Source organism: Ornithodoros turicata, chromosome 7 (assembly GCF_037126465.1).
Source record: "Ornithodoros turicata isolate Travis chromosome 7, ASM3712646v1, whole genome shotgun sequence".
In the NCBI taxonomy this organism is placed as follows: Eukaryota; Metazoa; Arthropoda; class Arachnida; order Ixodida; family Argasidae; genus Ornithodoros; species Ornithodoros turicata.
The window spans coordinates 24224062-24250363 of NC_088207.1; the positions used below are offsets into that span (position 1 = coordinate 24224062).

The 26302-nt window shown below is 45.2% G+C and overlaps 1 protein-coding gene and 1 long non-coding RNA gene across 2 annotated transcripts in view; one reads left to right on the plus strand and one right to left on the minus strand.

Annotated features, from left to right (window-relative positions):
- LOC135400375 (uncharacterized) overlaps window positions 1-26302 on the plus strand; it is a 199634-nt gene that overhangs the window by 114172 nt on the left and 59160 nt on the right. Inside the window, exon 4 of the long non-coding RNA XR_010424600.1 lies at window positions 24432-24487. This is a non-coding gene — a long non-coding RNA (uncharacterized LOC135400375). The remainder of the gene's footprint in view (window positions 1-24431; window positions 24488-26302) is intronic.
- Window positions 1-26302, minus strand: part of LOC135400371 (beta-1,4-N-acetylgalactosaminyltransferase bre-4-like) — a 367240-nt gene that overhangs the window by 84605 nt on the left and 256333 nt on the right. The gene's annotated exons all lie outside the window — the stretch shown is intronic.

Consider the following 26302-nt stretch of genomic DNA (forward strand, 5'->3'; position numbering starts at 1 on the left):
CAGCCAAGGGGAAGTCCCTAACGAGTGGAAGACCGCGATGGTGGTCCCTTTACTGAAACCAGGTCAATCACCGCATCACATCGGTTCTTTCTGCCCAATAGCTCTTACAAGCTGTGTGGGGAAGACCTTGGAACGAATAATATTCAATCGCCTGAGCTGGTACCTTGAGAGCGCGGGTTTTTTTCCTGAGGAGATGGCGGGTTTTCGCCCAGGCCGGTCAGCAATGGACAGCGTCATAACTCTAACCAGTAGGACACAACAGGCAAGGGCCGAAGGTTTATTGACAGCCGCTGTCTTCCTCGACGTCAAGAAAGCGTACGACAGTGTCCTCCATAGCGCAATCATGGCGACGCTTTCAGAAGCTGAAGTCGGGGGCTGTGCCTGGTCATGGATTAAAGACTTCTTGTCTAAACGCTCCCTGTTTGTGCGCACCGCTGACGGGGACACTGCGACGTTCCGCGTGCACCGTGGTGTCCCACAAAGGAGCGTCCTCAGTCCCCTCTTATTCAATATCATTATGGCTTCTCTTCCTGCGCAGCTTCATAATCACACTGACATTACAATATAAGCTGACGACGTATGTATCTGGACTCAGCTGTTCGGCGTGACACGATCCAACGCCGACTACAAGGTTAATTAAACATCATTTCAAGATACCTCTTGCGTCGCGGCTTGGTTGTCTCGCCTAGCAAGACAGTAGCCATGGCATTCTCACGAAGATCATTTCATAAGTACCCGCTTTTCATTGATGGCTCACCCCTGACCTTTGTCACGACCTGCCGATACCTGGGGATTACAATTGACCGCGGCCTGACGTGGTCCCAGCATGTGAAGCTGCTTGCTACCAAGGCAAACTGTTTGGTAAATGTACTCAGGCGTATTGCTGGTGCATCCTGGGGCCCGTCATGCTCTGACCTCTATCGTGTCCATCAGGCCCTGGTGTTGGGGACATTGCGGTACAGCTTACCCATTCTGCATGGTCTCAGTCGAACCCAAGAACAGGAACTGCTCAACATCCAGGCCCGTAGTCTCCGTGTCTGTTTGGGAGTCCCCAGGACAACGGATACGTATTCTATCTTGGCAGAGGCGCGAGAGCAGCCGGTTCACATACTGCGGGATGGTGATACCCTTCGCGCTTATACACGCTACATTACATGGCACCCGCTCCACTCTCTTTGTCGCATTGATGAGGACTGCCCGGCGTCTGCTTTCGGCAGTGCCATTGCCCGCCTGAAAGGGAGCATTCCATCTCCCGCATCTACACCATTCTATGCACCGTCGATGTGGATTCTTGAAAGACCCTGTATTCGCTCTAACATCCCTGGACTCCAACGCAAGAAAGACGCCCCCACAGTCGTGGCCCACCAGCTCACACTGGAGCACCTCGCCTCAACACATCGACTAAGTCGCCATATATACACCGATGGCTCAGCAACCCAAGATAGTTCGAGCGCGGCTTTCTACGTTACGGATGAAGACCTGGGGCACGGTTTCAAACTCCCCTATACAGTGTCCTCGACAGAAGCCGAACTGTTTGGTATCCTGGCAGCACTGGAGCATATTACCGAATCCGGACACGGAACGTGGGTCATTCTTACCGACAGCAAGGCATCACTAGATATGTTGTCGCCATCTCGCCCCAGCATAATAAGCGACTTGCATACCATGACGCTTCAAACTCTTCGCCACTGGTTACAACATCACGTTTCAATGGGTCCCTGGCCAAGTAGGTGTGTATGGAAATACCCGAGCAGACGCAGTAGCGAGACGCGCTGTTACTGATGACACTTCGGCCCTGGCACCTCTGCCGCTTACAGCCTCCACATGCCGTCTATACATACGCCGTCGGTGTGCCACATGTGCTCAGCAGTTCCGTGCCGAAACTACGACTTACAACTCATTCTTACGGTCTATCGACCCATTGATGGAGTTCGTCATCACTTGCCACCGCAGCCGTAAAGAAGAATCCCTTCTCCACCACCTACGACACAATGTTGCCAGTACACCCTCACTTCTCTTCAAGATGGGTCGGCTAAATTCACCAAACTGTAATGTTTGTGGAGTGGAAGCTGACATCCCACATCAACTCCTGTATTGCCAGCAGCACGTTCAACATAGGGACACCCTCCGCTGCCATCTGCTCCAGATTTGCTGTAACGACTTTTCGTTGGCCGCTCTTCTTGGCCCCGTCTTGCACCCCAACCAGTGGGCTGTCACTGCCGCTCTCCTCGGTTTTCTCCGAGTCTCAGGACTCGTGAACTTCATGTAACGTTGTGCTAGTGTTTATTCTCTTCCTTCTTTCTTTCTTTCCTTTCGTTTGTGTCTTTTTGTTTCTTGTTTTCTTTCCCTTTCCGTTCTTTTTGTTGCTTTTTGTTTTTCTTTCCTTCCTTTTTTTTGATTCCCCCGTGTTGCTTTTTTCTTTCCTTCCTTTGTTTCGATTCCCCCTTTTTCTCTTTTTCCTTCCTTTTCTTTTTTGATTCCCCTTCCCTTTTTTTCCCTCTTTTTTTCGGAATTGCAAGCCGTCTCTTTGCCTGGCTAACCTTTCCTTTCTTTTTTTCTTAATAAACATATCCCCCACCCCCACCCCAAAATACTGCTCATGTGCTCTATACTCGCAAGTTCGCTATTCACTATTTACATGTTCGCTATTCAGAAGTCGACTAGTCATATGTTCACTAGAAGTCCACTGTTCACGATTATCCACTATTCACAATGATCCCAAGATGATGCACAGAGACTCCTAGAAGGATGTATCCACCTCCATAGCTCTGAACAAATTTCACAAGTGCCGCCAAGGCAGCATCCCTCGTGTTCGCTGCCCAAAGTCCCAACACCTTCACTATATTGAAGACCCTGCTGTCTAGTCGAACAAGTGTAGCTTTCAGGGTAGCTCTTTGAGATGATACCTAGTGCAGTGCATTAGAATACGTATGCTCACTATCCTCCACCGTTGCACAAACTGAGCGATTCCCCATGTCGGCTCTTCCAACTTTATGAAGAAAATGACGGCCATAAGGCACACTCAGCCGACACCGGTGTAAAAACGTCTGAACAGAACGCGGTAACGTAGACGGAACACAGAACTTCAGCTCCTGATCTATTCGACGTAGCAGCGACGAATCAGTCTGCAATTGTACCCACCGTCATGTCATATCATAGTTGTTCTCATCGTTCATATTTATAAGAGTCAGTTCGTTGCGTCTATAATTCGGAGACGCGTACTAGACACGCATTATGGCAGCTAGAATAGCGTTGTGCTTATCGGCTTATTCAGCGCAAATCGGCTTATCCAGCGACAACAACGAATTCGATACGCAAAGTGTGACACCGTCGGGGACATGGCGCAATACGAGGGCTTTCGTGAATATGACACGCAACCATTCGTATTGATTCACTTTTCCAGTTCGCGCGAGAATACACAGAAAATATTGTATGATTGCGACACTGGTGCGCCCCGCGCTCTATAGATTTTTGTGAAACTCTGATGCGTATGTAACATCAACATACGAGTATAGGTTGGCAGTCGAATAGCGATTTCGTCACCAGAATTTCACTGCGAAGTAGGTGTGATTGTGGGCATCTTGAGTTCTGCGTTCATGTTGTCTGTCCTCTTCGACAGGTTTTCATTTCATGTCTTTCATTTTTATCCCCATCAACTGGTACATATTTGTTCTTATTGGAATATTTATTCAAAATGCAACTGATCACATTACACAATTACGCATCACTGTACACATTTCTCAACATCGGAGCGGAAGTCATCCCCATATCATCGTCATCATGTATTTCTCTCTCTCTCTCTCTCAACATCGGTAACCTAATCCCACGGGACTGTGTTGATCACAGTCGTCAATGAGCTGCAAGTAACTTTATTGATAAATTTTTAAGTAAAGGTGAAATGAAAGAATGGAAAGTAAGCCCATACGGATCATTACAAAGCATTTTTATGAATGACATCAGTTGTGAACGTTGCGCAATAAAAGCTGCATTCTCTTTCAAAACACCAGTCTTATAGAAGATAACGTTGTTCATTTGCAATACATTACACAACTTGGTTTGGTTTGGTTTGGTTTTAAGAAAAAATAAAATTGAGATTTTGGCTTCACTAATGTGAGGCCCGCAACTCCACATCACTTCCTTCACAATTTCCTTCGGAATTCGCCGTAACTGCTATACATTTGGTGTTACTCAGACGGGTGACAAACTTCTCTGTGATTTGTGCGTAAAATATACTTTTATAATTCTGAACTGTAATGATGTTGACGAATTTATACTGTAACACGGAAAAAAATATGGTTCAAAGAAAAGATGTTCTGACAGGTTCATCTGCTGCACCACAATTAATAGTTCGGAGAATGCCTGTAAATATCTTATCGGTCTTCGAATTCCAAGTTTACCGATGCATTTTCACATACACTATATGATGATAATCCTGAGCGATGGGCAAACTTACATACAGGACAACCAAAACAGAGCTGTTGCGGTTGCCCTGTGTGTAAGTTTGCCCACCACTCACGTTCATCACCATGCGATTTGTCCACCGGCTTGCCTGCGTTTATGCCAATCTCTCATTTTTCACACACTTCAGTTGCGTATCGTAAAACACGTCCTCCCAATAATACACGCCATTTTTCAGATATAGAACGCACAAATGTGGTCTCATTCCATGTAAATATTATGAAAATGAGACAACGCTGAGCTTCGTGTAAACATGCATATAGAACTTGTTGCGACAAATTGTAAGATTTATTGAAAAAAATGCCTCGATATTTGATACTTGAGGAAAACATTAGTCGTGTAGATTTACTTTACACGAACATGGGAATTTCAACCGTTTCTTTTTTTCCCCTGCGAGGACTTCCAAATAAACAAGATTTGTTTTCTCTTGATTCACAAATATTTTTTTGTAAAAACTGTATCGCTTCACAAGTCATACTAGGGATATGCCAACCGAATCCGCGAATCCTTGAATCCTAGGCAGAGATTCGAGATTCGCGAATCCGAATCCCATTGCCCAAAACAGCGAATTGAATCTTTCGAATCCACCACCCACGTTTGTTTGTTTCTTTTTAAAATCGGCGCCTCCAAGACTGCTTGGTCGGCGGCCCGCAGGGCGCGCAAAAAACTGCAACATAAAGCTCCGATAATAGAAGTTTAAAAGTAACACGGTTCTGCTTTGATTGTTTCTAAGTTTTATACAGGGAATTCGGACTCCTGAGTTCATGTATTTCCTGTAGTATAGATGAACACCAAGTTAAATAAGTTGCACTTACGGGAAGAAGAATATAATGGGTATGTCTTCTCCCGAATTTTTTTTAATTAAACAAATATCACAAATTCTGCTTCAAAACACTTTTCAGTAGGACAGTTTTTTCCCCTGACGTTTTAAACTCTTTTCGAAGAAAGGATTCGAAAGATTCGAGGTTCGTAAAATTTGTGGATTCGCAAAACTTTCGGATTTTTCGGATTTCAGAAGATTCGGATTCGAGAAATCCTGGATTCGTCCCATCTCTAAATTTTACTATGTTTTTTTTACCTATACAAGCACACAACATTTGGCTACCGTCGCTTTCAATAACAAGAGGTGTGTCAACTGCGTACTAAAAAATCATACTACGTCAGACTGTATAAGCAAGTGATTGATTGATTAATTTGAAGGAAAAATGAAATGGATATTTTGGCTTCACCACTCTCGGAAAAGCAACGGATAGTAAAAGTAAGAAAACGTTCTATTCTTGACCACTATTTTACGTGTCATCACCTTACGCTTGGGGCGATGACGGGTATATAGTAAGTGTCAAGAATCGTTCGTTTTCATACTGTTATTTTAAGCGGCAACGACTGACGGTTACGCCATCCGTCAAATGTTTACTCTTATATTACCGCCAATTGCAGCACGTATACCGCATAGCATGAGAAAACGAAAAAGCTCTGTAGCCGTCAACGGTGCAACGTGCCCTCCCTTCGTCCACCAAAGGCAGCATCGTGCTCCTCATGCGCTCGCATCGGCTGCAGCGCCAACAAAGAGAGACGACCTCCGAAGAAGGAACGTTTGTTGCCGCCTCATGCGTTCTATCTTGGTTCTGAAATTGGCAATTGCATCAAGGCAATTAGAGGAACCGATGCAACAGCTGCACCTATATCTTTGATAATGAAAAGCATCATTAGTGAAATTGAAGACAGTGGCATAATATCCTGCCAGGGCCTCTCATGGGCCCCTGACACCACCTAAATGCTGGAAAAGCTTAAGGCTGAGTCACCACAATGTATTCTCTATGGGCCACGCTTTGTCCAGGTATCGCGAACAGTCGCAGTTTTCACAGCGTCCTCGCAGCTGACCGACTAAGTCCGTTGGTGTTGTTTGTGCCATCTCTCCACTGGCGCTTGTACAACCATCACCTGTGCTTCGTATAACAACGAGGGGCATTCACACCGAATTAAACAAGAAATCAGCAGGGCTCATCCACGTGGTCCTGCGAAAAGTCTGTAACACTCACCTCCTGAACGCGCTCTACTTCACGACAGACGCACGTGCTTCCCGCTGCTCTTGAAGTCCAGGCTCGGCAGCCTAAACGTAAAACCCGTAAAACGGCACGACACGACGGAGTGGCGCTAGTGTCTATTTGATAAACATCGTCGAGCGGCCGCGAGCACAGTACACACCTGAGGGACCGCAGTCGAAAACTTTGGGTTGTTCGAAACGCGGAAGATCCAATCGAGAAAGCCTGCGTCCAAACTGTGCACGCACACGCAGACTTTATTGTTTTTTGGCAAGGTTCACAAAGAATAAGCGTAAAAGCAGTGACGTCATGAGTCCGAGGTTGGTTTATCCGTCGAGGGGAAATTCTATGCGTCAATTTCTAAGGGTAAATGCACAAATGACGGTGAAAACAAGTGCCACAACAGATACAGTGCGGGGTTTAACGGATGCTACAAGTAAAATACATGATAACGGATAGGGCAGTTGGCGTCGTCGTCGCATATTACGGTTACTAAGAGTAAAACACGGAGTAAGGGTTATTTTAAAAGTTGCTTTTCCGAGAGTGTAGTGTGAAACCTGCCACTCCACATCACTTGCACCAGTTACATCGTCCACCTTATCATCATCCAATGTATGTGTTTGTGTACTTCCACGCGTTACGAGCCAACGAGGTCGAGGCACTCGTCGAGAAGGGCACGTGATAAAACACGTGCACGGCGCTCTTCACGCGATACGTGGAGGGCGTGGTATACGTCACGCGCAATGTGTCACGTGCCCATGTTTTTTAATTTCCCGCCACTCGTTAGCTCATACCGACCGTAACGACGATGAAGCGATTAATACCCATGTCAGACGGGCGCAGTTACGGCCTTAACGGTTACGGTCTTAAGTGCATACGATCATTAAATACTTGCCAGACGGTCAGTCATACGGCCTTTGCGACAAAATTTAGGTGTAAGGGCTGTGGAGCTCCAGCAAGACAGTTTACGGCGTTCCCCCGAAACTCTCGAAGTCTCGTAACCAAACGTCATGAACAAGATGGTGCAAATTTCCTTCAATTCGAAATAAAATGCCTTTATGAGACGTAATGTTCCGCTAACTTTTTTCGTGCTCAACGCCTTCAGTTTTTCTGGTGAATATTTGGACTTTGCTTCACATTATTGTTTCTGTTCTGTTCGTAGCGATAGCCTCGAACCACTGCACTCCATGTCGTCTGCATCCAAAACTGTGCGCGCACAACAAAGCATCGAAATTGCTTCAAAACAAATATCGTTTGCTGTCATTCAAATTGGCTAAGTGCAAACCAAACGTTGTTTCCGTGTACTCACAGTGAGAAGAAATGTGATTTAACTACATTTCATTCAACGTTCGCAGATGTGTTTATCGGTGTAGACATCATCGGCAAAGCACCTTCACGGACATGGAGGTAAGAAACTAAGGAGATGCCCTAAGCGCCTCTCCCAATGCAAGCGAGCGTGCTGTGACCCGCGCATGGCATTGTGGTTAGTTGCCCACACACGTGACCCATAAACGTCACGGCAAGACGTCATAAAACATGGCGTTCTCCATGTCCGCGGCGTATCTTACCTGAATACAGAGACGAGCTGCGGTCGAATAACTAGTTTCCGCTTTCATAACATCTTAGAAGTTATCACACCCGTTGAAACATAAGATAGATAATCTCAGTGTGGAAGCAATGGATCACTAAATCGCTAGAAGACGTACGTACGTCATCGTGACATTGCCTGGCTTCTTTTCTGTTTTGCTCAACTTTTGCTGTGATTTATCACGCGGCAAATGTTGAAACAACCCAGTATTGTGCGAATTGACTCCTTGAAGGTAAGACGTTTGCTGAAGATGAGGTTTGCTAAACTTCCAGCATACTTCCAGGCCTCAGCGTAATGCCGAAACATGTGGGGATCACGTGACCGGGCAACTACATGGGCGTGGTATTGCCAGGAGCGACCGCTAGAGGGGTCCCACGGCCCTCGGATCTTGTAGCCCTCTCCTTAGTTTCTTACCTCCATGTTCACGGATATCTCTGGCAGCCTCCCAGGGTTTAAGGCCATATTTCAGCTACGGCCTTTTTTTAATGCCGTTGCCTTAAAGGTCGTATGTGTGCCCGTCTGACAGAGGTATAAGCCCCCTGGAACGATGACGATAATGGTGATGATTCTGACAAAAACGATTACAGACACAGAGTTGTCATAAAACATGCAAAATCGTTCAACAGCAAAAAACCACAAACACCCAAAGTTTCAAAACTTTGTGTCTGCACCAATGTTTCGGAAACATTTTGCCACGGCTGAGAAGCCCCGGTGCCTTACACTGGGTCCGAGTACTTTTGGCACACTGAACGAATGGCCGTCCACTACTGTCAGCTCTCACTGTAGAAGGCGACGAGCTTCGGTGTACCGTACGCAGAACATTATAAAGTGACATCTTGCGCAACACCACACACAGATCAAATGATGCAATTTACGCATACAGCTGTTTCACGCATCTAACCCAGAGGTTACCTTTTAAAAAAAAAGTTTTCCGATGCTAGGCTGCTCCTTCCCTCCAATTTCCCTTGACAAGGCCGAGGAAAGCCGGACCTGCTACTCCTGTGGTTCATATGTATACCCTTTATAAATGACCTTTGATCCCAATTAAAGCAAAGTGTAGCAAGGTCCGCTGCTATGAAATGCGTCCTTATGCTGTGAATGCCAGCATTCGATTTCGAAGCTGTTGCCGAAGCCAATGTTCGAAAACGATGGGGGCTGTCGAACATAGTACCAATGTTCTGGCCCATTATGACCATTGTTGCCGATGCCTCGCAAAAACTTGAATCATCACCATCATCTTTCTGACATTGTCATCTCAGGTGAGGATCGCTAAGCCACGCTAAATCCAAGACACTTTTACGATGTATATACGGAGCATCCGTTTTATACTTTTTTTCTGACTGCGTGTCAGCGCTGTGGCTATAAACGGCGTACAGACGTGGACAGGTGGAGAGAAGACAGCAGGAAGGAAGGAGTGGGGGACAGGGGGGGTTAGTATGCGTCCTGGGCCGACTTCAGGGGGAACTGTGCCGACATTCGTCTGAAAAGTCTTCGAAAAACCCTTGATACTTTAGAGAGTTTTTATAATGAAGTTATGAAAGCTACCTGGATGCGGTTTTCACAGGTGGGTGGGTTATGACTATTTTTTTTAATACAGTACTCACTGACCAAGGTCGCTGATCCATTATACCTCCGACACGAGCACTGGTGATGTTCTTAACTTTATACTTCACTATCAGGTGCATCGACGAATCTACTCGAAAAAAGAAAAAGAGATACGCGTATAGCGCTATTTAGTTGTTTAATACTAAGCAACCACATGTAAAGGACTGTAATTCGCAATTTAAACTTTCCCGCTTATAAATGCGTTTTACACTCCGGTTTTGGTCCCGACAGCTTCAGCCACATTTCTAAGCGACGTGCGCTGAAGAGAAACGCTTTAGAGAGACCGTCACTGGCGCACACTTCAAAGCCGTAAAGGACCCCTACTTCAAAGGTGTTCTAGCCTGTACGTGTGCCACGGGTACTTATTAGTGAACCGAAGATAATGTTGATCCTCGCCGGTATGAGTTTTTCGTGGCAAACGGCTGCTGAATAACTGATAACGTGTAAATGCATACCAACAAGGGGGTTAACCAAATGAAGGGGCAGGATTCCCTCGTAATTTGCACGGACGTGTCCTTTGTTTCGAAGCCTTATTTCTCTCCGGCGTGCAAGCCGCAGCTTATCTGAGGGTACAGCCCGCGGTCGGAGGTTGCCCCAAGTGCAAAAGGAGCGGCGCTGCGGATTGTCTGCGTTGCGGCTAATATGCGTCGAATTACGGCAACAAACTGCAACGGGACAAGTACTGTCCCACTTTGTCGTACAACTGCAACAACACCAACTGCTCCATTTTGAATACCGCCACAGGGAGACCACGCTCTAATAATACATAACTTCAGCACATGTCACACGGTGGATTTCAACCATTGCGCACAATTATACACTCGAAGAAAGAAAAAAAAAAGAGAGAGGAGTAATTGTACTCCTTTTGGGGGCTAAGTGCATTACAACAAAAATTTGTCCCTTGCGAGAGTAAATGCACGGGAGTAAATGGATGTCACGGAATTTCACGCTCTGTTCTAATAGGCCAAGGTACATAACTCGTGTGCATATACTTTGAATTAAGCCGTCAACCGTGATGTGTCGAATGGTATAAAATCTTTCGACGTGCATAGGTCACAATTTCGCAAGAAAGAACCGATAACTATTTCTTCCTCTGTGGCGGTGAAAAATTGCTAAGTTATATAATATATAGCCTTATTCCATCAAATCTACGTAGAGTGCATATTTACGTAGACTGTTGCATTCACGAGACCATTTTCGAAGTTCAGTGACTATCTGCAGTCCTGGGGAGTAAATTTCGGGATCAGGGGACTAAAACGAGGAGTAATTGCAATCAAGTGGACTAGAAGCTGCAATGTACTCCCCGTTTCACTCCTTTTTTTTTTTTCTTAGAGTGATACCGTTCTTGAGGAGAGTGGTGGACATGCGCCTTTCTGTGACAAGTAACAACAACAACCAGAGATAAATTAATGATGATGAATGGGGAAATTCGCCACATGAGGTGCGACCCACTACCCCAAGGCACAATGGGCTGGATGACAATTAACATTACTACATAAGTGTCACAAAAAGGCGTACGTCTCCCGTTTTTAACAAATCAGGGGACAGAACGACGTGAATTGGGATGACGGTTGGCTAGGAGCGCGTATGCCGCAGGCGTTATTACCCCTGTCACAAGGGGACAGTCTTCAATGATCATTGAAATCAATGTTCATTGAATATGCGCGTTGCGCCAGCTAGCGTGTAACCTGTCAACCTGTCAGGGAGCATTGGTTTCAATGTTTTTTGAGCAGCTGACACGTTACACGCTAGGTGGCGCTACGCACATATTCAATGGCCATTGGTTTGAATGATCATTGAAATCAACGGCATTTGAATATATGCGTAGTGACACCAAGCCTGTCGTGTCAACTGCCTCAAAGAGCATTAAATCCAATACTTCCTCACAGGTTGACACGTTACACGCTAGGTGGCGCTATGCGCATGTTCAATGGCCATTGGTTTCAATGGTCACTGAAGACTGTCCGTGTGAAAGGGGTACATGGAGGCGCCGACTGGTTTTGATATTGGAGTTGTATTCGACTTAAATGGCGAATACCATTGAGAGAGCAAATATTGCACCACGACTGGTGCGGGTCTGTCTCGTACTCCTGGCGGTGTTCAACGGATTTGCTCCTCAATGGAATGCTACCTGCCCTCGGCAGAAGCAAAACGCTTCTTGCAAAGCGCTGCAATCTGAGTGTCTGTTTCTTAGATTGGATTAGCTACGCTCTGTACATTGCCGCGCAGCCACCCTAGGATTACTCCGAATCATCTACTATACATTGCAGTGCCCTCATTATAGTGCAGTAATATTTTTGGATCTACCGGCAATAGAAAAACACCTTGAAAAAGTATCCGACGCTAGCGCCCTCATATGTGGCGCGCATGCCTGTTGTCTGCCGTACTATTCCGCGCGTTTGGCTCTATGTCAATTGGCGGGTCAAAAAGTATTGCTCCTTGCAGCAAATGAATTTCCCTGGTTCTCCCATTGCAATAATCCGCCACTGACGTCGTCCCGTCAATGGAACGATTTTTGCACCTTCCGTGAGCAACATTTTGATCCAGATCTGCCAATGGAATTCGCAATGATACGGGAACATGCCGTATGCAAAGCTTCATCCAGGAGAGCGTCGTCGTTTTAGAGAATTATTTAAAGCGGACGGCATGTGCGCATTCTGTTTCGGTTTCACTGTGACGTAAGCAGAAGCTGCCAGACGTCACAAGGGTGTGCGACGGAAATAAAGTGGATTGAGGTCATGTGTTGAGATATGATAAGACATGAAAATGGAGGAATAAGGCGTCCTGTTCGTTGGTGGTAGTCAAGGTCGTGCTGAAGACTGGGAGGTGGTGGGTTCGAATCCTACCACTGGCTGTGCTGTCTGGGGTTTTCCCTGGGTTTTCCGAAGACTTTCCAGATGAATGTAGGTACAGTTCCCCCTGAAGTCGGCCCAGGACGCATACTAACCCTCTTGTCTCCCACTCCTAGGAGTGGGAGACAAGACAGAGGACAGCACAGAGGACAGCAGGAAGCTTCCTGCTGTCCTCTGTCCACGTCTGTACGCCGCTCATAGCCACAGCTGCTTCGCGGCGCTAACCAGGAGCAAAAAAAAAAAAAAAAACGGAAACATGGAAATAATAAAACATATACTGCGTTTCCCATGGAATCCATGGATTCTATGCTTGGCAGACTACTGACAGCGGGGCGTCACACAGCGGGACCATAAAATTTAACGAGAAATAACTGGCTCGAATCTGGCTCGAACTGCGACCATCATAAACATAATAAACTGTGAGCATCATAATCACGATAAAGCATGTGACAGTGTCTTTGAAGTTTCTGGACTGTCGCTTTATGTAGTCGTTAAACACCCCGACACTGTCTAAATAATAAATTTCCCCATAACATAAAACCGACCGAAACGGCCCCATAGAATACCAAATGTATCCCACTAATAGAACGGGACAAGATGATTAACCGTGACAAAAGCTTCCGACAAATTTACGTGCACTGTGACAACTATCTTGCCGTCATCTTAGACCATACGATATAATCATAACATAAACCATATAATTCAAATCCTCCGGAGCGGTCTTAGCACTGATGTCTCCTATGGAACCCCGTACAGGGTGTTTCACATAAAATGACAAAAAACTGTAACTGGGAACTTTTGCCGCCATTTAGGAAGCCTTTGGACAATTTTTTAATTGAGGAAAATTTATTTTTCAATTGGGGGGAACTTTGAACATTGCCAAGCGAACCTCACTTTTTTTTTACAGAAATATGAAGTCCTCCACGGATAACTGCAGATCCAACAAAAACTATGCGCAGTATCGCAACAGATACAGTCCAAAAAAATTGGTAAAATTTACGCTTTAGCCCCTCCTGTTTGATTTTAGCAAAGAAGCGCGCCCAAAATGTCCCTCTAGGAGGAAGCCCCGCCTTCATTTGTTTGCCATCTTTGTGATAAGACTGTTGTCACCAGCATCAAGTTCAAAGCAGGGGAAAGAGAGGTAAAACAAGAGGCGGGGACACTTCCTCCTCTACACGCACATTTCGCGTGCGCTTCTTTGCGACAATCAAGCAAGCGGGGCTAAAACGGAATTTTTACTAACTTTTTTAGTCTATTTCTGTTGCGATACTGTGCATAGATTTTGTTGGGTCTGTGGTTATCTGTGGAGGGCTTCATATTTGTGTAAAAGAAGAAGTAAGGTTTGCTTGGCAAATTGCAAAGTTCAACTGAAAAAAAAAAAACAGATTTCTCTCAATTAAAAAAATTATCCAATGCCTTCCTAAATGGCGGCAAAAGTTCCCAGAAGTAATTGCCGAAAGCCCCACAATCCTCCGGCGAGTACGTCGCCAGTTAGAATTTTTTTCTCACTTTAGGTGAAACACCCTGTATACTGTACAAGAAAAACAAACAAACGAAAGAATCCACAAGAGGAACAGGTTTGAAAGTGTGCCCACTTTCACGCCGATGTCGTGGAGGAGGAGAAATGAAGTTAAAGTAACCCTGAGAGGATATTGTAAAACGTCACAGGCATCCGTATATGCCACCACAGGGCCCTTCTTATGAGATTGAAATTGTGGCAGTAGCCAAAAAAAAAAAAAAAAAAGCCGGACAGCAGCTCACTTTAAAAACAGGTGGTGGTGGTGATGGTCGCGGTGGTGTGCTATTTTCCGAACTATCTGCCTGCCGAACGGAACTTCACCGCATAGCACGGTCTGCGCAAACCAGTGGCACGAACAATCCTCTTATGGCTTCTGATTCAAAGAGAGAGGTTTGCGTGCGCCTTTATATGTCAATTTGGATAGCTTTGGTCAACCTTTGGTCAATTTGGCGACAAGCGTACCCCCCAAGCAAGCCCCCCTTCTCTCTTCGAATCAGAAGCCATAACACGATTCAGATATACGGTGAAGTTCTGTTTTTAGAGTGCAGGAATCGAATCATGCACCTCTGGATTGCCGTTCGAGTGTGCTAACAACTACTCTACGCTGGCAACGGCTTTCCAACCACTTACCAAGGGACCTCATTCAATGAGACGGGCCACGCACTCACTCAGGATTGGACTGGATTTAAAAAAAAAAGCGACACATTCGCATCCTCTCCTACACGGTTTTCATACGCAAACACACGCACATAGAGACAACGCAGGGTTAGACAACGGCGTTTGGTGAACGTGATGGAAAGCAACGGGTCCTAAGCTGGAACGCACAAACGGGCAAACAAAACACAAGCCTCAAGGTACCTAAGAACACGAGATTGGAATATGGCGGAGTTGTGCTATCTGTTCGTGTGCTTCAGCGCCAGAACAGTTACTCTCCTTGGGGCTTTTTATACTTGTTGCGAAGTATGGGCCTATCTGGGTCAACGCAGAGTGGAGTTTGCAGAAGAACGACGGAGTTCAAGAGCGACAGCTGCGACCTCCTCGTGTTGCAGCAGCAGCTCCTCACTCGTGACCTTCGAGCGTTGCTTGCTGTACACGACGTCTCGCGAGCGCATCATTGTGTGCTTGCTCCTTCGGAGCGCAATGTTTAGTTAAACACTGGAAGGTGGCGGGATTCACCGGATTCCATGCCCGATGTTTTCCCTGGGTTTCCTCGGGCAGACTGTCTATATAGGCATATATGCCACTGCAGTCGGAACGCATACATATACTATCAACTATGCCTGTCTCTCTCGCCCTTGTTTTCTTCTCTCCACGTGTGCACGTCTGTACACTCTGAAAAGAAAACTTCACCGCATAGAACGCTGATGGTCCACCATTGCACAGAATGGTAACGTTACCGCTTCCGATTTCGAAGAGAGAGCGGGCGTATGCCTTTTGTGGTAATTGAAGGGACACTGAAGTGGCAAAAATGTGTCCTCGTGGAATGAAAAATGGTGCTACCTTGACAGCCATACAAAAGGAACAAGGTTCATCCGTTGCGTAATTCCTGAAGTATGCGCGAATGAAACCGCCAATTTACGCTTTCTCTTTTCTCTCCCTCTCAAGAAGGTCTGGAATGCGGAGCGGCCTGTAATTGGTCTTCTCAAACGATCTCCCGCGATGATTGGGCAAATCATTTGAGGAGACCAATAGGGGTTATTGAGGAGGAGGCTACGTTGCATGCGCATAACACTGGATCTCACGTGGTGATGCCTATACGGCGCGCTGCGTGGAAACCAAAAGCACAACCGAAACGTTCTGGCTGCATGAGCGCCAGTGTTGCACGCTAAAATGAGGGTCACACAGACGAGGCGTCGCTCGACCGACGGCGCAAATTTCAGTACACACATGTTAATAATAATAGTAATAATAATAAAATAATAATAATAAAATTAATTTACTCTGCAGCTTAAATCACTACATACGGCGACAGCGGCGGTGGTTAAAACAAGCATATTGCAGCAACAAACAACGACATCAATTGATAAGCAGCAGATCAATCAACAGCAGTGGCCAGCAAACTCAACTACCCGAACAAGTAAGAAATAAAAGAAGAAAAAGACTAACCACGATTAACATCAGCACCAGAGTAACAAAGGTTCCGCAGCTCGTGTTTTAATTTTGCTTTCGAGTTTATTTCGCATAATACACAAGGCAAGTTATTAAAAATGCATGGTATATAGTACGACAATAGGATCCGTATCGAGTGAAGGTAAAAGGAACATGGTACTGACCACTACACGTTCTAACTGCTCTCGCTCTGGTAACAGGAACCCTAAATAAACCCAACCAATAGTATTTTAGAACCACACAGTATTTGAATAAATGTTTAAAGGGAGGAAAGTGAGCAACAGTAAATAAATCCGAGGTATCATACGTAGAAGCACGATAAACAACACTATTTAAAGAGCTTTCCAAAATGGAGTTGATTTTACGCTTCCAGGTTTCACTGCCATGTATAAAAAGAGTAATTCCACATCTAAGCACGCTGCACCCGATACTCTGAAGTATTGTTCTCCGAGTCGTTGGGGGAGTAGTGCTTCGAAACTGCATAATCGACACGATACTCTCCTCAATTTTGCACATATATAAGCTAAGTGCTCATTCACCTAATGATACCTATACCTAAATATTTGGCAGTTTCATGAAAATATAACGCTGGACAGGCGCAGCTCTCGCAAAATGAAAAGTGTACAAAAACAGGCAAAGAAGGTGGAAATCTTTTCGGGGGACCACGGAAATAAAATCAGTTGGGTTTTTGCAGAGTTAATCTTCATAAGATTACTTTGAAACCAGTCCAGTACTATACAGAGACCTCCCTTTGCAAGAGCTCCACCGATGAACCATAGCTAACATGTGGGGAGGCCAAGGCAGCGTCATCCGCGTATTGAAATAGATGACAATCTTGTTTAATGCGGGAAAGATCATTAGCGTATAGATTGAACAGTAACGCGGCTAAAACCGATCCCTGAGGAACGCCCGATCGGATGTGTACTATAAACCCATTGTTGCCACAAACGGAAACACACTGTACCCTATCCGTAAAGAAATTATGTAACTAATCATTTGATCCCCGAAACCCATAGGCATACGCTATCAAAAGCTTTAGAAAGGGCGAGGGGGTATATATTTATAAGAACAAAGGAAAAAAGAAAGGGGAAAGGTCAGCCGAACGGGACGCCAGCTTGCTATTCCACAAAGAAAAGTAAAGAGAAAGAAATGAAAGAAGAATAAAATAAATAAAAAGAATAAACTAACAAACGGTGATAGAAGGATGATATAGATTAAAGACAAAGATGGCAACAAAAAAAAAGATGACTAACAAAGGGTGAAAGAAGGATGAGATAGATTACAGAAGAAAATGCAAAAAAAAAAAAAAAAAAAAAACGTGAGGTTAATGCGTTAAAGGGTGAGAGTGCGGCACTGAAGAATGAGACAGCACGACCTGAGTTCACGGGCTGTTCAAAGGGCGAGGAATAAACAGGCAATTACCATATTCTTATCATGTGACCTGTAAATTAGATCAACAAAGTCCTCGAAAGCTGACTGAGTTCCTCTGCCCTCCACAAATCAGTTTTGCGATTTAGAAATAATATTATGTTTTTCTATGAACCTAAGCGTTACAGAGTACACATATCTTTCCGTCCGGCCCTCGATGGCTCAGTTGGTAGCGTGCCGGTAGCGCCTGCTGATCCCAAGATTGCGGGTTCAAACCCGGCCGAGGAAGGTGGCGACTTGGCGGAAGGGCACGAGTTGCTCAGACCGTGTGTCGGGATTTAAAAGAACGCACATTAAAGAACCCTCAGGTGGGAAAAATTAATCCACGGACCCAACCACTGTGACGTCGTTCATGTTCACAGTTGTTTCGCGACGTAAAGCCCCGAAGTTATTAATATTACATATTTCCACGATGACTGCCAAGACCGGAAGCAGTGAACCTGGTCCGTAATTATCTACCTTGTTTTTTTTTTTTTATCTCTTCTTATGTATGGACCTGACGCAAGCTGTTTTTAAGCCAGGGGGAATGACGCATGTAGAAAAGGTAGCGTTTAATATAAATAGCATACTACCTTTCAGTAGATTAAAATTACGTTTGATGTCAGCAACCCTTATTTGATCACATCCACAGGCCCTTGTTGATAGCTTGCCAAGCATGGGGCACACAATAGTAATAATAATAATAATCCAATTGAGTCAATTCAATATTATTGCAAATCAAAGAAATGACAACAGCACAAAACGGGTCCGCCTAAGCCTAGAAGGCTTGTGAGCGGGGACCGACAGACAGAAGCGGACGCCGAGTGAAAAGCACAATAACCTAGTGCATAACATGAAACAAACTGATAGATGAGAACATACGACAGTTATAGCAAATATTCTTAGGCAGAAAAATAGGCGATGTCAAGTTGCCGGTGGTGAGTAAATCAAAGAGTGATATTAAATGGCAGGAGCAACTTATTTATTTACAGATGGTAACGAGACTTTCGTGCACGAGACTGCACTTCTTCAGGTTACAAAAATATGAACATGGTACAGGCACATATGTACAGTTGACGGGGGAGTTTTGGCATGAGTGGGCAAAAGGGTGATGGAAAGGATGCAAATACAGGTAAAAATGAAAAGAACATGAATACAAACGCGGGGGTATCAGAAGCGCAACATAACGCGAGTCCAAGGCGTTGTGTTGCGCTTCTGATACCCCTGCGTTTGTATTTATGTTCTTTTCATTTTTACCTGTATTTGCATCCTTTCCATCACCCTGTTATCCACTCATGCCAAAGCTCCCCCGTCAACTGTATATATGTGCCTGTACCATGTTCATATTTTTGTAACCTGAAGAAGTGCAGCCTCGTGCACGAAAGTCTCGTTACCATGTGTAAATATATAAGTTGCTCCTACCGTTTAATATCGCTCTTCAAACCATAAATAATAGTGTTACAGATTAACGAAAGGCATATACTGTGTAATCTAATGAAGCTCTATTTACTCAACCGATCTTCTTTACGCTCTAAATGAAGCACATGCCGAAAACTCTACTCCAGAAAGACGATGCCTGGTGGAATAATAATAATTGTGAACCCATAGATAATAAACTTGTTTTTACTTCACATACAGATGCTAGGTTTAATAGATCTGTAGGAATGGCATTGAAGATATAACGGACGCATATAGTACTCTCGTTTGCCTTTTCCATAGTTCGTGTAAATACGTGGTAATGTGTACGATTCAGCATTGCGTAATGGCTGGGGGCAAAAAAAAAATATATATATATATATGTAAATAATCATCATCATAATAAATTTGTGCCACATAGGTCGTTCGTGCTACGTTGCGAGATATTTCTAAGCGAAGCTCTTACATGACACCAAACACATTGGTTGCTTGCTTATTGCTTTATGGCACATCCGCTGCCGACAGACATCGCAAACCTTCCGTCTGTACAGGCAGGCATGTTGTAGAGTGTTAAACCTCGCAGCAGCAAGCTAAGCGCTGTTGTAGCCGGATACATTCTCGTGCAAGTTAAATGGATATACCGACGAACGGGCAAACGTTTTCCTGTGAACGCGATACAGCGCGCGTTAAAACACCCCCTATGTTATTGCGCCGGGATCTGTGCCTGAGGGGTGAGAATGCCTTTCTCGATGGAAAACGGAAATGACGTGAAATTTATTCGTGGACTGGCGATAAGTCTTACTGCATAGTTCCGTGTGACCAGACAGGAAACAGGCCATTTGTTATCCCTCTAGTCTTCGTCCCCACCCACAATAAATACGCACAGCTACTGCGTCTAACGCTGGAGGAATTGATATTATTATTATTATTTTTTTTTTCGATTTGTCGCACGCTGATATCATTTTGCGCGCCTCGTAGGCATAATAGCGTAGCTTCCGATGCAAATAACGGCTTCTGTAGCGTATCAAAATTATAGTTTTGACATGTTTCGGGTGTAAGTGTGTTGTGGCGCACACTTTTGTGGCCTATAGGTTTAACACACACAAAAGGGAGAAACTAAAGCGCACTTCTGACGGGTATATCCTACACTATACGCCATTTCAAATCGCACATTCGATATGCACAACAGCATTTATAAGAACAGTGTGTTCTGTCTAAAACGCTGCGTCGGATGGGTTTTTCTCGTAACACATCTTGCAGCAGCGGTATTACACCGTTCACGGAATAAAAACGGAGTTTACGAAATAAAAACAAGTGTTTACGAGTATTTTCCGACCGATATAACGCGCCACCGACCGAAAAATTTCAAATAAAACTACCGCGTATAACGCGCAACGTGGTATAACATGTAAGTTTCTACCCACTTTGAACATACGCGCGGAAAACAAGGAAGCATCAGACCGATATTGAGATTTTTCTTTTGTCTTTGCGGAATAACAAGCCGACGTCCCGTTTGTTCTGACCTTTACTCCTTTTTTTCTAATAAGACCCTTGTTCTAATAAAACCATCCCCCCTCCACGCATGTCCGTTTTGCACACTGAAACGCGTACAAGAAAACTTACTGTGTAACAACATAATCACACTGACGAACTGCATTTTAGAAAGATGATATCGTTCTCTTTTCTCGAAGGCGTACACATTTTTGTGACACTTTTACAGTTGCGTTAATTGTCACAAAAGGGGCATACGCCCTGCTCTCTCATCCAGTCAGAAGCGATAACTGCAGTATACTTTTCAGCAACAACAACAACATATATATTGTGATGATGAAGTGGGGAGGTTTTCCACTCTAGGAGTGGAACGCTACCCCATAGCTAGGGGGTCTAATATGAGTGGTGACAATGATGAGTGATGAAGATGAGAGATGACGGGAATGATCGAAGTGGCGATGACGATGCTGGACGTGATCGTGATGGTGGGAATGTCCGAGGGCGCTGCTGGGGTCATAATGAGTCCTTTAGGCCTGTCGCCTCAAAGAAGTCAACCACGTGACGTAAGGCCGCCCTGGAGTCGGCCGCGGTGCCCCAAGGGCCGAGGATGGCAGCAGTGCTGATGCATAGCGTGAAATGTGGTGAATTGACGTTTGTAGAGTGTGCAGCGGGCATTCTACTGCGTGCATGTGTGTGCGTGTTTGTGTGTGTGTGTTATTACACACGCGTGTGTGTATTATTTTAACCTACGATTTCACACATGAGGGAACTATCGCCATCGCGGTAGGAGCTCGCGCTCAATCGCTGTCTTAACCGCAAGGGCGCGTCGCCGTGGATGAAACTTGGCGGCAACCCAGTATGCATTTGCACCTAAAAACCGCAAGCACAAGGGCCCACTTGCACGAACGTTGAGGTAAACCTCAGTGTTGCACTCGGTAGCCTCGGCAGTGCTTTCTGCACACAGTACTAACCTCGACGCTTCCCTTTCTTGGAGCACTAGCACGGCTACCAGGGGCAGCACTGGGGAATTGACCTTTTTCACATACGCGCGTCGTATTCTAGGGGCTCTCCAGCGCACCACACTCGGCGCGCGCCAAAACAAAAAATCCACGTGGGTAGCACAAAGGACGAAAACTGCTCCGGAGTGGGACCGACGAGCTCGCGCCGGTTCCTGTGGTCTCCCCACTGGTCCCCACTTCTGTCGTCCCATACAGCACCATCTAGTGGAGGCGGAGATAACCCTGTCCGGCGCCTCAAGGTCATGCGCATGCGCATAGGCCGTCGTGAAAAAAGTACATACAAGCGGGACCAGATCTGGTACAGAGATATTTTATTCTCTCTTTCTTTTAACTCCGTGACGTGCAGCTCGCAGCAGGAAAAATTTAAAAATATTACGATTTTCGCCTACCATTTGTAGCGGCGCTACCATCGCGCTACTCTATATACAGGGTGTCCCAGAAAACGTGCCATTGAATTATAATAAAAAAAACTGCACCACCTAGAATCATGCGGTCAACGGCATTTGTTCTGTTTGAGAAAATGTATTAGACGACTCATTAGACGACGGCATTTGTTCTTAATAGGTTTTTGCCACCTCCTGATGTGAAGGTCGTGTAACGTAAGTTTAATTATGTAAGTTTTTGCGAACTGAACTCGGAAATTTGCCAAGTAAAGGTCATTTTTTTACCCCACCAATGTGAAGAGCGTGTCTAATTTATTCAAATTAATGATAATTGACAGGAATATTCAGGGGCTATCCCATCAGAAAAAATAGCCGAACATCATGCTCTACGGAGCTAGCGCGCGACAAATTTTTCAGCGCAATCCTTGTCAGTCCGACGAAAGGAAGTTGGCAACCCAGCCTACACCTGCAACGCAGAAAGAGATAACACAGGTATGGCTTATCGCGTCCGACTTTCGCTGGGATCGCACTTTCCCTCTCCCAATTTCAGGAACTGTCACTTTTTCTACTATCACTCTGTGGGCTAGGTTTGGGACCTCCTTTCGTCGGACTGAGAGCGACTGCGCTCGAAAAGTCGTCGCGCGTCATGGTTCGGTGCTACGAAAAGCATGACGTTCGGCTATTTTTTCCGATGGGATAGCTCGCGAATATCACTGTCAATCATGAACTTGAGTGAATTCGGCACGCTCTTCATATGGGTGGGGTAAAAAGTGACCTTTACTTGGCAAATTTCCGAGTTCAGTTCGCAAGTATTTACATAATTAAACTTACGATACATGACATTCACGTCAGGAGTTGGCGAAAACCTAGTAAGAACAAATGGCGTTGACCGCATGATTCTAGGTGGCGTAGTTTTTTATTATAATTCAATGACACGTTTTCTGGGACACCCTGTAGAGTCGAATACAGAGGGTAGCAGTATTCGGATAATCAATATAGGTTGCGGGTACGAAGCTTATTATTGGCATCGAGAACCCTGAAGCCTCAGCTATCACGCTCGGAAGAGCGTGGTGATAAAATAAAGACCCATACGCGCATGTATCACATTGGACACCCATTCCTTTTTGTTGCTCCCTCTGTTCTTTAGCGAGCGGCATGGGGGGCACCGACAAAGGGTAAGGCTAAGTGGTCGCTGCTTTATTTATCTGCTCTGTCGAGGGGAATATCGTACAAAAATGCTACCCGGCACGCTCTCAGAGAAACGGAGTAAATAGAGGAGGTAGTTCCAGCTTGTAGTTGCAGCAAAGGTTGCAGTAACTTCCCATTTTTGGCCCCCGCCTGTTCCTGAAATTTACTCCTTCGTACTGAAAATAGTTCGCAAACTAAGCTCGCAAACTAAGCTCGCAAACGATCCCCTGAATGCTACAATATATGGTAAATATGTGCACGGCTGGAATTTGATGGAACAGCACAGCGTAAATAAGCCATTCGCTCCCTGCAAGAGATAGGTAGTTCTCTCTGGACAAACCTGTTTATGCACGTCGAGATGCAAGTCGAAGTACCTTCATTTATGCACAGTAGAATGTGTGCATGGGACTGCGAACACAAGGCGTGAAATGCAATCTCTGCTATGTGACGTTCATGCATTCACTCCCAAAATGGATTAAAATTACTCCTTTTGTTGTGATGGTGCACGTTATAGAGTGCACTCTATGCAGCATTCTACATTATCGAGCAAGACGTCAGTGTAGAAGTCTGGAAGTTACTCGTAATTTAACCAGCTTAAAGCAAAACTGCGAACCGTGCAAAGAATAAAGGAACTGCGTTCCCCTTAAATCCTCCGAAGTAAAAGACATTACACACAAGGGATGAACGATGTGCATAACATTCAAGGAGTCGCGTTTAAAGTGCGTTTTCTTTCTCTCTCAAAATTCTCTTCCCAAATTATCCATGGACTTGGAAAGGTTGGAAAGACATTTCGCGGCTGCCTTCGAAGGAGACGAAGTTAGAGGGCACTCAATGGGGATCGAGGAATGTCCTACGGGCACGTGCGGCTTAATTGGGTCCTTACTGAAGGGCTTGGTTTACTCTTGCGGTGTCGCACGAGAGCACTGTGTGTCAGACCGTAAAAGACGGTACGAGCGGCCGTGTAATAATGCTCAACGAAAAAGCACCGGTAAAAGTTCGAAGTAGCGACCTACTCGAGGGTGCTGTTTTATCGGATAGCCCTTGGGCTAATAACTGGTCGTTACGGCGTTTGACAATCGAAACTCTCGGACATGCCGTTACGGATGCACGACTTCTCTCTATATATATAGTCTCCAACGGTATCATGTGATGTCCGCGCTGGTGCGGTGTGCATTTGCGTGCACTCACACCAGCTCGACGCTGCTGCTTTCACTGTGGTAGCACCTGGTTCAGTTAGTAACAGTTAACATTTCAAATTCTTTGTGTCCAACTTCTGTGTGACAGCCATATTGCATGTTTCAACCATAGGTAGATGTGCTTGTCTCGGCACTTATACAGTTCTTTGTACCCGCAGGACAGCAGTCCAGGGGCTCACTTGGCGCCTCAGAACCTTCTGTGGTTCCAAATGAGGTAAGGCTTTCGTCTAAGTATTGAGCGGGTCGAGCACTCGAGCCACCGGTTGCAGCCACTGCGGAAGCCCCATAGAAGCAGTTGAAGGAGTCAGGCACAGACAACCGTCATGTCGAATAATCAGAAGGGAAACTTATTTATTATTATTATTTACCTATTTATTCTGGCCGTCCGTACCGGCCGTGCCCCGGCGCGCTCCTGGTAACGATGGTGCATGATGCGCCACTCACTCATTAAGACGTCAGTTGGTTGGTTGGTTGCGGCGTTTGGTTGCAACCTGGCGGCCGATGACGCCTGGAGATTGCTCGTCCTGTGCCGACACTACAGGACACCGTATAGACTACTTTCATCCATTTGTTTAATAGCCTATGATGCCTACTTCACGTATGCGTATGCTGCGGAATGATGGTTTTTCCTCTGACTTTTATTGATTTCGACCGTTGTAATAATTGCCCGCTATAATATTTTGTGCTAGTCTCCTTTTGTCATCCATTACTTAAATATGTCTACACTCTATATTTTCTGCCAATTTGTCTACTTTAAGTAGCCATAGATTCAAATTCAGGGTATCTATAGTGTATTCCAATTTTACTTCTCTACGTGGGTGCACTGCACAGCAGGTTATGATGACATAGCCTTGGGAGGGCACCAGACAAAAATAAAATTAACCAAATAATAGGGAACTGGGCTAGCATTTACCGTGAAACGTCTGAGGAAATCTCAAGGAAAACACCCTTACAGCACAGCCGGTGCTGGGAGTCAGCTCACAGCCTTGTTGTCAAAGTGCACCACGCGGGTAAGACTCATTAGTGGCCCATGTCCGCATCCGAACCGGATTGAAAATTATAGAATATTCATGAGCATAAGCTGTTCAGTTACATTATGGTGTTCATTTGAGCCTGGATACGCAACGTTTGCTCGTTGTGGACCCCTTCATGGAGATGGAATTTTGTATGAGCCATAGGTTCCGTGGCAGGGATGGGCAGTAATCGTAATACTTTTTTTTTTACTATCTCTCTAATAGTTTTGAGCACATATACTAATGTAACTTTATTTGTATTATAATACTCAAGAATATGTAATATTCACTGCATTTGCTTCACGAAATCCGTGAAGAAGCACGATATAACTTACAAAATGCTTTGGCCCGGTTTCACCAACGCTGGTTAACTTTAAACCAAGATCAAGGGTTGCTAAAACTTGAAGTTAACACTGCGAATTCTTTTCTACAAAGTTAGTTGGCGACGTGATGATTGTTTCAGTGACAATAACTTGCTTTAGTGAAGCACAGTTAAGCGTTAAATTCAAGTTCAGGGACCGCTGATCTCCGTTCAAATGCTAATTGGCGTTGGTGAAACCGGGCCTTTGTCAACTCAAAAGAAACGTCATGTCTTTGGTCGTCAACCATCGCGCTTTTCCGCAGGAGTCTTATAGTCTGGATTCAATTCACCCACCACTGTGGGGGGGGGGGGGGGGGGGGGGGGGTTGAATCCAACTCGCTTTCACCCTTTGATTTTAAATACAAGGACATGGTATGCAATGTCGTGTCCGCTCATCCACACGACGTGTGCACCGTCGAAAGCCTGGATGATGGAACAACCAAAACAGTGCATGTTACACAAATGAAAATATTCACACATCAACCAGACTGGGATACCAACATATATTTTCACGATTCAGACACTTCTTGTGTTGTGTATGTTATGTGTGTGTTGTGCTTGTTGTATAGTACCATGTGAAATCCGTCTAGTAAATCTCTCCCACACACAAGATAGGGCCTTCAGACGTCGACAGCTCTTCAGAACAGGAGGGAAC